This window comes from Toxotes jaculatrix, chromosome 14 (assembly GCF_017976425.1).
Source record: "Toxotes jaculatrix isolate fToxJac2 chromosome 14, fToxJac2.pri, whole genome shotgun sequence".
In the NCBI taxonomy this organism is placed as follows: Eukaryota; Metazoa; Chordata; class Actinopteri; family Toxotidae; genus Toxotes; species Toxotes jaculatrix.
In genome coordinates, this window is record NC_054407.1 from 3,619,082 (window position 1) to 3,632,853 (window position 13,772).

General features: G+C 42.9%; 1 protein-coding gene across 1 annotated transcript in view; it reads left to right on the forward strand.

Moving 5' to 3' along the window:
- The first annotated feature begins 207 nt into the window (after positions 1 to 207).
- Positions 208 to 13,772, forward strand: part of chd7 (chromodomain helicase DNA binding protein 7) — a 65,323-nt gene continuing 51,758 nt past the window's right edge. Inside the window, exon 1 of the mRNA XM_041054492.1 lies at positions 208 to 477. The gene's annotated coding sequence lies outside the window, so the exon portion shown is untranslated. The remainder of the gene's footprint in view (positions 478 to 13,772) is intronic.

Below are 13,772 nucleotides of genomic sequence, written 5' to 3' on the forward strand. Positions count from 1 at the left end.
CACACCAAACCATAGCCTAATTGACGCAGATTATTTTTTCCCTTCATCCCTAAATTAGAGCTCCAGGAGAGCTTCACGCGGGCATGACGGGGTCAGTGACCGCGCACGCCGCCTGTTTATCTGTATGAGAGGTCCTCGGGAGCGCGCCCCCCCTGGCCAAGGAAGGTGAGCGAGTGTCTGGAGGGGAGGACTCGGGAGCGCGACCAGCCGAGGGATCGATCGGATTAAACTCGATTCGAGTGAAATTAACACAAAGGAGAGAAGAGCAACGCACACTAGTCGGCGAGGTTGCGGATGCGAGACACGCCGGAGAAATATTTCATGAAAAACATAAAACTTGAACTTTTTTTCCTCTGTTTATTTATATTTCAAACGAAAAAGGAACACGGTGGATTTTTTTTTCAAGCAAGCGGAGATACTAACCCTACCAACAAGGAGTTGATTTGATAAAAAACCCGAAGTGACCGAGCTTGTTGGGTAAGCTAACAAATGCCCCTTTTGAATGAGTGAATTTTAAATTTTGTCGAGCTGAATTCAGTCCAAGTGCGATGGTTTCATTGTACCCACTGGTTCTGAATTAAAACAATTTATATTCTTTCTGAATAGTAAGTTTTCCATACTTTTTTCAGCGCTATCGGACTCTTTAATCCGCGGTGCGAGTTGGGTTTTCAGCCGACTGGGCATTTCATTCAGGTCTAACTCACGGGAAAGATTATGTTTAGGGCTGCTGCCTTATTTAGCATCTGTTTTATTTTCTCATTTCAGCAGAAAGTCATTGAAGGTCCATGTAGCTGCCATGCCGACATGCTAACAATAGCAAGTTTAGCTTTGCCACCCGCTGTATCTCTCCACACACATACACACGCACAACAGTCCCATTAGTCAGTTGAAAAGTGGTAAGAAAAATTTCCACCACAGCGCGGAGAGCGTCTCCGTTTCTGAGTCCGTTTTGCCGACAACTTGTTGAATTTTTCAATACGAAATATTGACTTAATTCTGTTTTAAAGAGTGACTGTTAGCCCTGTTAGCTATTTGTGTTGAAGCTTCTAGGAGACACGAGGTGGCTCGAGCGTAGAGGTGAGTCACTGGCCGACTGAATGAGCGGAGCTCTCTGAGGGAGATTCCCAGCGGAGAATACTTGGCAGATATTGCCAAAAACGCTTCTCCCGACTTGAATTAAAGTGTTTCCTCCAAAAGTATGAATGGTGGTTGTATTTTCACCGGATACGTGTGTTTTTATTGGAACGGGGCAGTGTGAAGTGCACGTAGTAGTCGCTAGTTATATTGGACGGAAGGGACAGAGCAGGCAGTGGAGGAGAGGAGGGGGGGATCTGTGAGGCCAGGCGGTCATTCCATACAACCGTGTTTTTCACGTTGTTTCTAACACAATTTACCTAACTTGAGCCGTTAAACATGTACGAAACAGACTTTGGCACTGGCGTGCGGCTTTGGAGCAGAGAGGAAAGTGTTTTATTTTGAGAAAAACCGAGATGAGCGAGTCGTTCCCTGGTCCGGAACGACGTGCGAAATACCGCTGATAGGCTAATTAGCTGTGCTAGCCGCTGGAGGTTAGCCCAGCGCTAGGACACAGAAGTTCAGCTAGCCTGTTAGCCAGTTCTCATCCTCATTGTGTATGGGCGAAGACCCCCCTCCTCCCCAGCTAACTACAAAGCTGCTCGGGGCGGTTATAAGTCTGCACATAGCTTTCGGGCATGAAAATTAACTTTACGCATGTTTCGATTTACTTTTTCTTCAGGTTAAAAAAAACCAAAACAAAGTAAGACGGACCAATTCAATAGGTGTTTTCTGAGTTGTGGCTTTTCGTAGGAGAGCTTGTTTTGTAATGTTACATCGTATCCGCCGACCGAAGTTTGATAACCGCTCCAGCTACACTTGTTACTCGGTGTGGACGGGAGAAAACGCAGCCCAAAACACCTGCCGGTGCTAGTTACAGCATCTCATCTTAACAGGACACACAAACGGCTTTTCATTCTTTCTGTAAGTCTGACTTTATTGCGCGTATCTCTTGTGCTGCCCTCTTTCTCCATTATGTGTTCAGTAATCGGTCAACTTGCATAATGGTCACCGTGTCGCTCTCACACAACTTTGGCTGCGCTAAAATTACTTAAAAAAAAAAAGATAAGGAAAAAAATAAGCATTGAGTCCTCAGCACACACTCTCGATGCTATTCATTCTCACATGGTGGTTTTATTCACAGTGTGACACATTCAGTGGACATGTGCTAGTTCGTTATTTTTCCTCCTCCTGTCTGCCTCAGAGCCAGGAGCTGCTACCCCCACCACCTTGTGTCTGTGAGCCAAGATGGCAGCTAGTCATGTTTAGCAGGCCACAGAGGGAGAGATAAGAGGCCCCGTCCACACACACACACAGCACACAACAGATGTTCAGCACTATTTGGTCTCTCTCGTTGATCTCTCTGTGTCTTTTCTTGTGGTTAAAGTTGAGGCACTCTTTCCCCCTTTCTGCTTCAAGGCTGCCTGGGTTTTGGTAGAGAGGCACTTGGACTAAGCTGGAACTTGGATACAAGTTAAATTTCCCCTCATATCGTCCACAACTCAGATCTAATCTTTGCATTTTAGACATATTTTTTAAAGGCTTCATATGGGAGGTTACTGGTAGTTTTTTTGCTTTTTAGGAAGAATCTGTTTTTGGTTAAAACTCAAATAGGCTTTTCTGGAAGTTGTGTTGGTGACCGAGGAGTTGCTTGTCTCTGGCTAGTAAACCTTGAAAAAAAATCCTATATATAGTAGGCATTGTTCACAGCCAGAGGGCAATATCATTTATCCATCAATCTTTTAAATTATAGGAAGGGCATCAGCCTAAATGTTGGTTAATAGTTACTGGAAAAATCTGTTCCTATTTACCTTAAATTAATTCTTGGGTGTGATTTGTTTGTTGCTATTTATCTGCCTGAAAAATCTGGTCCCTTTGTTCCCTTTTTTTTTTTTAATGACACATTTTTGTTTATCCTGTGTACTCCATATCATATGGGCAGAATGATGTTAATGGTTGTCGTGCCAGTCCCCAACATGCTGCCAGTGTACCTGAGGTAGCCTCAAACAGCCAGGGAAATCCCTGTCGCCCTACACTAGGGGTCAGATAAGGCATACACCTCATGCAGCAAAGTGACTCATACCCCACAAGATTTGGTGCTATTAACTTTCTTCTGTACTGTCAAGCACTCATGCTCGTTCTCTATGCATACACTTGTATTATCTCAACACATTCAATATTTTTAAATACCTTATTGATATAACCGTTCAGGCTTTGTTCAGTCACTTTATCTTCTGAAAAAATGAATGCAACCTTTTGTTTGGGACAGGTGTCCATCAGTGTGTCATGTCTTTGAATAAGCTGTCCCCTGCTGTTTTGACCTATGAATCATTAGTTTGAGTGTTAGTTCAGTGTTGGATTTATGACCATTTCACCCATGGTGTGCCATTTTCTATAGACTTTTTAACCAACTGTCACTGCTATCATACTGCTTCTGAACTGCTCTGAGCAGGAGGGCTAAACTTCGAAGGTGAAGGAAAGAGGGCCAGATGAGGAGAGACCATAGGCAAAAACGGTATGTGTGTATTAGAAGATGAAAAGTTAGTGATATTCCTACTGGCATGCAGAGACAACACCGATGTTGTGGCCATTGTTGATGTCTTTGTCCACAACATCTCATTTACTCCTTTGCATGCTATCCATCAGTGTCCCTGCTGGTTATCTTTTGGAATCAGACACACACTGCATACAGTTACGTTGCTCTTATGACTTTAGAAATGGGTAATACAGCTTTCTAATTTATATACCGTGTAGGAATTGTTGTTCTTGTTGTTGTTTATGAGGTTACCACAGGTTTTACCAACTTCCCTTCTGAAGCCTTTCAACTCTGCAATTGAAAGTAAACACAAAAAACACTCCCTTACTATAGATGGACAGAAATTTGTAGTTTGGAGGTGCATGTTAGGTGACATTGGTTCTCCACTTCTCCTGATGGACAGTTTGGTGTTGAAATCCTGGTGTTGGGTGGCTGAGCCAGAGTACTGGTGTTTGTTAGGGTGGCCATTTTGTTTCCTGTTATCATATGTTCTTGATGGCAGCCCTGTTACTAGAGATGAGAAGTGGTTCTGTTGTTTGTCCCCATCATTGTTTGTCTCTTTCATCTTGCCGTCTATCGCTCCACCTCCACCCCCTCACCCACCCACTGGTTCTCTGCCCTTGCACGAGCTTCCTCCTCTTCTTTCTGCTCTTCATTCTCACCTTTTCTATCGCTCTCATTCTCTCTCCATCTTTGCCTGTCTGTTTCCCTCCTCCCTCTAGTCCTCCCATTGCCAGCCAAGAGGTTAGCGGGGGTCTTTAGCACTGTGGTGAAATTCAAAACTGAGTGTCATGACTGTCTCTCTTGCTCTCTCTCATCCCTCCCTCTCACCTGTCACTCCCTCTGCCCCCTTCTCCTCACTTGTCTCCCCCATCCCCCCTCCTGCAGTAACGGCCTTCTGGACCAAGTGCTGTGCCTAGAAGAGAGGCTGGTGTTAATATAGCTCTCAAGTGTTTGTGTGTGGGCTGAATGTGTTTTTCTGTGTGTGTGTTAGAGGAGACAGCCTGTCAAGTACATCTCTGACCCATATGTGTTCATGCCTTTTAATCTATCCTTGACCTCTCCCAGTGTTGATGTACGGCACATCCTGTTTTTCCTCTTCTTCCCTTTGTTGTCATACGCCGTCTACCCTCACTGCTGCTGGGAAACAAATAAGCAAAGCAAAAGCCCTGGTCTCTCCACTGGAAATATTTGGGCGTTTTGTGTCTTCAGCTGGTGATGAATCCCATCGCTGAAAACGGCTTCAGTGCCATGAGAATCTCACAAGTTTCCTGGCACAGTTGTGGCATCCATGCATCCTTCCACCTCTGCTCATTTTCTGTCCCGGTTTCTCTCCTCCAGTGATTCACATAGCTGATTTATTGTGCCAGCCGCTGGATTTTCATCCAGCTGAAATATTACTCTGCTGTAGTATGTAAAAATAGTGCTTTGAAGATCCTGAGCTTTATTCAAACCCACAACAAAACACTTTTGCCCCTATAGTGTATATAACCTGTGTGTGTGTGTGTGTGTGTGTGTGTGTGTGTGTGTGTGCGTGTGCGTGTGCGTGTGTGTGTGTGTGTGTGTAAGGAGAGAAGTTACCCCACAGCTTTATATGAGGGACTCTGGAAGTTAATTGGTTGTTAGCAGGCAGGCAGGCGGGGCAGGGAAGGGAAGTGGCCAATATCTGGGAAAACGTTCCAGATCTGACTGTCCCATTGAGGGCATGTCAATAGCCCTGATTGATTAGGGAGGTGCGAGGGCAGCACGCTAGAGTGTGTGGTCAATACTCTGTGTATGTGTCTTCCTATATGCTTTTCTATAAAGGTATAGTTCAGTGTTTCCAGGATTGTGGGAAATTCGTCATCAGAACCCTTTCTTAGGAAGCTCATATCTTATTCATAGTTGTATGAAAATTGAAATCTATACTGAAAATCAAGAAAGTACTTCCTGTGATGTTCTTGCTCAGAAATGTTTCCAAGCTTCGTTTACTTTCTCTGCACAGGGATGACAAATCTCTCAACAGCCCAAAACCACTGGTGGTTTTTTGAACAAGAGGAAGAGACTCCCAGTTAGTGACAAATCCTGTAGTTTTTGAAAAGTCTACCCCTTTGAAATTTTGACAAGAGTTGCAGGGTTTTCCCCAAAGCCTGTAAAAGTGGCAGTATGCCACTGTGATAACTCATTTGCATCACTGAGCAACTATTTCCCCCTCACCTGCAGCAGTTTGATTTCTGATTTCCACGTAGGCTTACACATTGAAAATTCAAATACCAGTATTGGAATATTCACATTAAAAAAAAGACCAGAAAAATTCAGCGGGATGTGAAGTTTTTATTTTATTTAATGATGCCTCTGATGTCGCTGGTTGTTATCAGTGAGCCTGGGAAAGAGGTGACAGTGATTCAGTGCAGTCCAGTATATGTCATCTGACCTGGTTTTGGGACCGCCCCTCCTAACCTGATTTGAGCGAGGGTCAGATTCTACAACAGTCTTGTGAATGACTCAGACTAATGCTTCATACACATTTCTTGTATGAGATAAATTTACTTACTACCACATCCCAAAGGTGTTCTACTGGATTCAGGTCTGAACTCATGGTCATGTTCATGAAACCAGTCTGCAGCCTCAGCAGAAATCCTGATCCATCAGACCAGGCTACAGTTCGTCCAGTTTTGATGAACCTGTGTCCACTGCAGCCTCAGATCTCTGTTTTTTTTTGCTGACAGGACTCTGGCTCCATTCTGAGTTAAACCGCAGAGACTGTTGTGAGTGAAAATCCCAGGAGATCAGCAGCTTCAGAAACACTCAAACCAACAAGTCTGACACCAACAACCACACCGCGATCAAAGTCACTGAGATCACATTTTCTTGATGTTTGATGTGAACATTAACTGAAGCTCCTGACCCGTATCTGCATGATTCTATGCACTGCACTGCTGCCACGTGATTGGCTGATTGGATAATTACACAAATAACCAGGTGTACAGGTGTTCCTAACAAAGGGCTTGCTGAGTGTATATTGAGTTCAGATGAGAACTTAACTTGCATGTTTCCATCTATTAGTTTTCTGTGAATATTAGGAACTAGTTGTTGAAATAAACAGCTGGATTAAACCATTGCAGAAGAAGAGAACACAAGAAATTTGTAATTAATAGAACACCAGCTAAACGGTAAAAAACAATGGCGAAAATGGCATTTTCCTTAATTTCATGTGTTAATTTAAGGATCGCTCCACACAGATCTGATGTTTTCGTCTGCTTTTTTTTTTTTCTTTTTTTTTGTCTCTTCAGTGGAGCGGAGGCTTCAGTGGATGTTTAAGTCACATGCTTTATGTATGTCATGATTTATTCACCAAGTCTGTTTCCACTCATGCTGCACTTTTCCTTTCGGCTATAATTGATACATCAACTTTTCCACCTCAGCCAAGATTGAAGTATTTTCTGTTCCAAATTTTTTTGGCATTTTACGCTCAGGTTTTTTTTTTTTTTTTTTTTCTGGCACAAATTAAAAATGCACTTAAGACAGGTGGATGGAAACTCACCTGATGTCTGAAACCCTTAGTTAAAAAAAATGTGACACTGTCCCTTCAAACATCAATGTTTCTCTTGTAGGGATTTTCAGCTGGTGATCAAACCAAATACAGACAGTGAATGCTTTGAGTCAAAGTGCAGTGAAAAAAACCAACTGAAGATCTGTTAAAGAGCCATCACTCTGGCTCAAGCTACACATTTGAGACTTCTCCTTTACAGGATTCAAAACTGTTCCACTGACCTTACCATGTATGAAGAGCTGTCAGAGTGGGACCCAGATTTGTCTTACAAATTTTCATGATTTGCATCATCCCTTTCCAGCTCATTCTAAATCAATTTTTTGACCTTTAGTAGACGAGTGTGAGATGACCAGTCAAAGTATTTTTAAAAAGCACCACACAGCAGTCTGTTCCCTCCTCCATGGGCTCCTGCTTAGAAGTTCTGAGGAAAAGGTCAGAGCGGTGTATGTTGTGAACCCCCGATCTGCAGCAGCTTGCAGCAAAGTTAATTTTTGTGGGTCAGTTTCTGTAGAGATCACGTCCACATCAGATGTGTTAATTTGCTTGTTTTGTTTGTGTTTGTAAGATCTGCGTCAGTGTTGTTGCTTTACGAGCCTGTCGGTTTGGTAGATCTGCAGGATCCCCTGGTAACAGTTCACTTTCATCAGAGAACGCTCACCACCTCCTCATCATCATACATTCTTGTCTGAGAATCTGAGCCTTTATCATAACTGCATTGCAGCCAAAACAGAATGTGGAAAAAAATTCAGTAGGACTTGTATTTGACCTAATCCTACTTCAAAACAAAGAACTGCAGAAGTGTTTCGATGGCCTGCACGGGAAAACATGAATGAATGAATTTCTTTTGACCTTAGATTTACCAGATTTTGGACTGACATTTTCAAAACTGACATGCATGTAGACGGACTTTCACAAGGAAGTTAGAAACAACAACACACAGTAATTAATAATGTGAAAATACACATTTGTCTGTGTTGTACGTCCCTAGGTTTTCTGTTCCTCCTCCCTTTCTCTCGTTCCATTTAATACACTGACTAATGCAAGTGATTTCCAGAGACTAGACAGTCAGTTTCAGAAACCTTTATAACAGGTCCTTTTAGCTCAGTGAGGACTCTCTCTCTCTCTCTCTCTCACACACACACTCATACACTCATACACTCCACTAGCAGGTTCCTTGCCCCCACCCCCCCCTCTCCTGTGCCTGTCTCTCGCCCTCTGTGTCCTCTGTGATCAGGCTGAGAGCCGGCCAGTGGTTTTTCCTACCACATGGTAAAGGCAGGGAACAGATTGGATAAACACAGCCCTTTCCTGCTGACCCACCCCCACTGCCCACCCCTCTCCCCCAAACACACACACACACACACACACACACCCCGACATGCACACTGCGCACACACACACTGTCCATTAACGAAGCAGCCGTGCGTAAAATAACCAGATTTTCTCTAGCTTCACTGCTTCTCTCTTTCTTCTCTCGCTCTCTTGATTCCCCCCCCTCCTCCTCCTCTTCTCTCTTCCTTCCTTCCGGGCCTCAAATCCCAGCCCCAAACACACGGCCCTGCATCCCCTCACTTGAGCGTAATTACACACACAGCTAGCCAGCTCCTGCGTGCTGTCCTCCATTTGGGAACAAAGGTATAAATTATAGCAGCTTAGATCCTTGTGGTAATGGGAGGTGGGTGGGTGCACACGTGTTCTCCAGAGGAAGAGGGAGATCACTCACTTCGTGTGTCTAGTTAGGTTGTGTCTGCTGAGCTTTTGGTGTAGTTTGTTTCCTTGGCTTTGTTTTGTTTGTCTGTGCCTGCCTGCCTGCGTCTCAGAGGAAACATGGTGTTGTTGACATGGCAGAGATTTCCTGTCATAAAGCCTGGAGGCTACAGACAGTTTAGCCGCCAAACTGTTGACAGCACAGACAGGACTGCATTGAGTCGCTGTTGGCTAATCTCTCTTCCTTCGCTGCAGACGAGTGCTCCGTACACCAAGTGATATGAAGTTGTGTGGTCACTTAGGACGTTTGAGATTAGTTACAAATCAAATCAGAAAATTTCTTAATTTTGCCAAAAGTTTTGATTGCTTTACAATGAACTGATAGAGAAAGCGATCGTCCTCATCTCTCAGATTTGACTTGGTGCATCATGCAAACTGTCCACCAGATTGTACCGACTGAAAAACATGCACTAAATGTAGGCTATCAAAAATGTTCTTTAAAAGGGAGGAAAAGCAAGAAGTAGGAGGCCTGCAGGTTTTCATTCCATTCAGAGTTTACACTAGGTGATGTCGGTGACTAACACCTTTACACCTTCCAGTCAAATCAGTGTAGGGGCTGGTAGTGCTGAAAAATTTGGAGACACTTGACTCATGGTTACCTGTCTGTGTACACTCATTTTTCACTGTAAATGGCCAACAAATGTACTAGTACAAACAGGTGATGTGTATAAACTGTAAAATACTGCGATCAGCTTTTCAGTGTTTTAAAAATAAGTCTGAATGTTAGTCCTGTTGTTGGATTCACTGCAGTGTGTTTTGTGTCCGTTAAAACATGAAGAACTTTGTGCTGGGGTTGCACATCGATGACAGTGTTTTGATTAGAGTTCCTGTTTGGGTTTCTGTTAGATGAAGGCTCATCTCTAATGCACTACAGTGAATGACTGTGTAATGCCGCTGGCTGCCAGGGAGGCCATTCAGTTGCACTAACTTGGCAGCGATATTCTGTGGTTTCGGCTTGGCTGAACGGATGGCCTCTAATTGTGGTTTGACAGAGCTGCGCAGTCAGTGTGAATTCCTGAGCCTAGCTGGTGATCGCCAGTTCATTTATCAAGTCGGCTAAAACTATAGATGTTGGAGCCACGTGGCGATTCCTTATGGTTTCAGGTGAGGACGAACTTGTGGAGCTGTTAATTATGTTGTTGGACTCACAGGCTCGTGTGTCTGCCTCCAGCTGTGACAGAACCAAACCCTTTTTAATATTTTGTCTCACTGTCTTTAAACTGGATAATAAAACTACCACTTCAAGGTCAAAGTCCTGACACAGTGTCTCACGTTTTATTTTTGGGCATAGTTTGCTTGGAGTTACAACACACAAGAGGAGCACAAGAAAGTTTTTTTTCCCCCTTCCCATTCTGAAGCTATCTGAGGTGCTCACACTGCTTTAGTTTCATTTCTCAGGAATTACCGGTAGTCTACTTTTAGCAGTTTTCATATATGATCATATACGTGATTCCTGTCTGTTATAGCTGCAACAGTTTGTTGATTGATTGATTATTTGATCAAAATGAATTTTTGGCAGCTATTGTGATGATTAATAAGAAAAGTAATTTTTCAAACAAAAAATGCTAAACCTTAGATGGTTCCAGGTTCTCAAATGTGAGAATTTGTTGTTTTTCTTGTTCTTATAGTAAATGGAATATTTTTTGTTGGTTGGACAAACAAGCATTTGAAGACATCACCCTCTGCTCTAGGATACTCTGATGGGCATTTTTTTTTACAGTTTTTTAGAGCAAACAATCAATTGATTTGTTGAGAAAATAATCAGCAGAGGCATTTATAATGGAGATATTTGTTAGTTGTAACTGTGGATTTAATTCTGACTTGTACAGATACAAGTCTGACTTTTACAGTATATTTTGGGTTATTTAAAAAAAAATGAATTTTGTTCTTCAAAGAAAAAATGTTTTCCCTTTCATATTTATCTAAACGTACCAATTTATCTTATTGTGGCACATTTAACTTTGCTTAGGAAGGATGTGCAACTGATGTGCATATTGTGTAAGATTTTCATTTCATGACAGCAGCACCAATGACTTATGTACTTACATTGTTACTCAGCATTGGGGCAGTCTACCTAATGATATGCTTGGATTGACTTATGGGAAAGCAGTACTGGTGCACCACTAATAATGGAGATGAGGAATGGCTTTCTCACATGGGTGATCAAGTTCTCTTATTGAGTCATCATATCCCTTCGAACTGACTCCTGTTCTTTTTTTTTTTTTTTTTTTTTTTTTTGAAGTTGAGCTTGTGCAAGTCGTCACCACTGAAAACGCTGATAAACATCAGTGTGCTCGCGTGCAGCCACATAACTGACCACAGCTTCTCAGTTGTGTCAGTTTCTTTTTCCGTCGGTGGATAGTTCAGCAAAAGGACTGTAGGACAGGAGCCTGAAGGCCTGCTCTGCTGCTGGTTACACACACACACACACACACACACACACACACACACACACACACACACACACACACACACACACCCTATGTTAACCTCTGCTGAAGTGATCCTGATCTTGTTAACTGATTACTTGAATCATTTGTCAAAAAAAAAGAAAAAGAAATCACAGTTTCTTGAAATCCAAGTTGTTGTATCCAGATTGGTTGTTTTGTCCAACCAAGAGTCCAAAACCTAAAGATGTGCTAGCCAAAATGAGCAGCATGCTGAGCCAATCACAACACTGTATATTGGTTATGAAGTTGACTGACAACACACACGTGATTAATACTGTTTTTATACAAAATGAGTGATTAGGGCCACCAATAGAGACGACAGAAATTTGTCTTTTAGACACTTCTGTTTGACTTGATTTGCCTCTGAGGGCATACGACCTCTCCACGATGCTGATATGTTCACACTGATGGTAGCACTGAGTCAAAATATATGGGCCTGTGTCGGTGTGGGTGCGTTGCTACAGTTACCAGTGAGAAAATGAAATCTGAGCCACTGAGTCCGGTGTGAAGGCTGATCAGATGCCAAGACACTGCACAGCAGTTTTATGCACTGGGGAAAAGTTATGAACGCAGGAATTGTTATGCTCCTTCATGCTTGTGAGGTAAACAGTATGTGGCATGTGCAGGTATTGAATGTATTTGAAATTCAAGCACTTTATGCGCCCAGATGACTTTGGACAGTACAGTGCCGCAGGCAAAACTTAAGCTAGCTAACATTTTTTTTGCTAGACCTGTCTACGGTTGTTGATGGTTGATAGGATGTACATGGTCTTACCTCCTCTGGACCCCTCACCACGTGTAATTAACGGCAGGGGGAGGAGAGGGGAGTGCGGCTGGCTAAATGCCTCATCCTTTGATGAGATTTGACATCTAAAGCGGCACACTGACCGTTCACCTAATTCCCTCCTCAGTAACAGCTGGGCCTCAATGCCAAACTGTGCGTGCGTTTGCGTGTGTGCATTTGCTGTGAGATAGAGAGAGAGATGAGTGCTCAGGCTTGGGCTGAAATGGAAGAGGAAGAGAGAGACGGCTTGTCTGTTCTATGACTGAAGGAGATTTTACTCACACAGAGAGAGAGAGGGAGGGGGGGGGGGGGGGGGGGGGGATGAATCTCTTTCCTCCTTACTTTTAAGTAGAGCTGTGATCTGATGAAAGCCCCAAGGCTGACACACAAATGCACAGGCTCTCTCTCACACTCACACATGGAGTAGCCAGCAAGTGCTTATGCAGCTACATTTATTCTGTAGTGTAGAATTCACAGTGTAATATAACATGCGTCTGGTAGAGCTGACAGGAAATCAGTTGCCTTTGTAGTAGCTTGCAGCAAAGGATGTGAAATTACACTTGATTACTCTCACCTGCTACACACATACACACACACACATTTTTTTTCTTCCTGTAGTGATTGAGATACACAGGAAGTGATGTAACTCAACAGTGTTTCGTAGCTGGTGCAGTGTATCTAGTAACCAAACACAAGTTTCCTAATAGCAGCTGCTGAAACACTGCTTTAACTGTGTAGGGGCTATTGTTTTCTGGACTGTCATAGTGTAAATGAGTATTTCAATTAGTCCTACACAGAGAATTTATAAATTAGGCTAGAGTCGCCTAACAGTTGCTGATTACACCTTCTAAGGTGTGGGGATTTGCAGCTTTTCTGTTTTTATAACATTGGAAATTGAATATATGAGTTTTTTGTCTGTTGATCAGACAGAACCAGCAGTTCTTAGATGTCACCTTGGTGTCTGGGAAATTGTGACAGGCAGTTTTCACCATTTTCTCACGTTTCATAGATTAACTGACGTGATTTAAAAAATAGTTACTGCACCTCCAGCATGTCTCAGTGCATGTGTATAATGTTTACAATATGCAGACTGGAACTAGCACTCAAAGTGTAGTTAAGCTTCACAAAAGACAAAAGTGTGTTTACACTTGTTTGCAAACTTCACTAGTTGAAACTAGTCTTATTCAGGTGTTATGCATAGGCCAGTACTTCCTCCTTTTATAACTGCTCTTACGCCTAGTTTGGTGGTAAAAAGGGAACAGTTTGTGTATGTGGATTCACAGGTTTCACTCAGAATTGTTATATTACCACTATTACCACTCTCTCCTAATTGTGATAGAAATAAAAATGCCTGTGCAGTGCTTCCAACGGGCTGAGAATTTACTTGTGGGGGTTGAAGGCGTGTGACCTATGTGCATACAGAGACTCATGCTATTTAGAAGGGTAGTGTGTAATACAGGTTTTTTTCCATAGCAACAATTTGCAGATGTCCTCTAAACACCTCACATGCAGGCTATCTGTAGACACTAGATAATCTCCCTGGACGAGCCACCCAGGTAGAGCCTATACATGGGAAATACTGCATGTGTGTAATCCAAACCTTTTTCTATGATCCTATTTTTTCTCTCA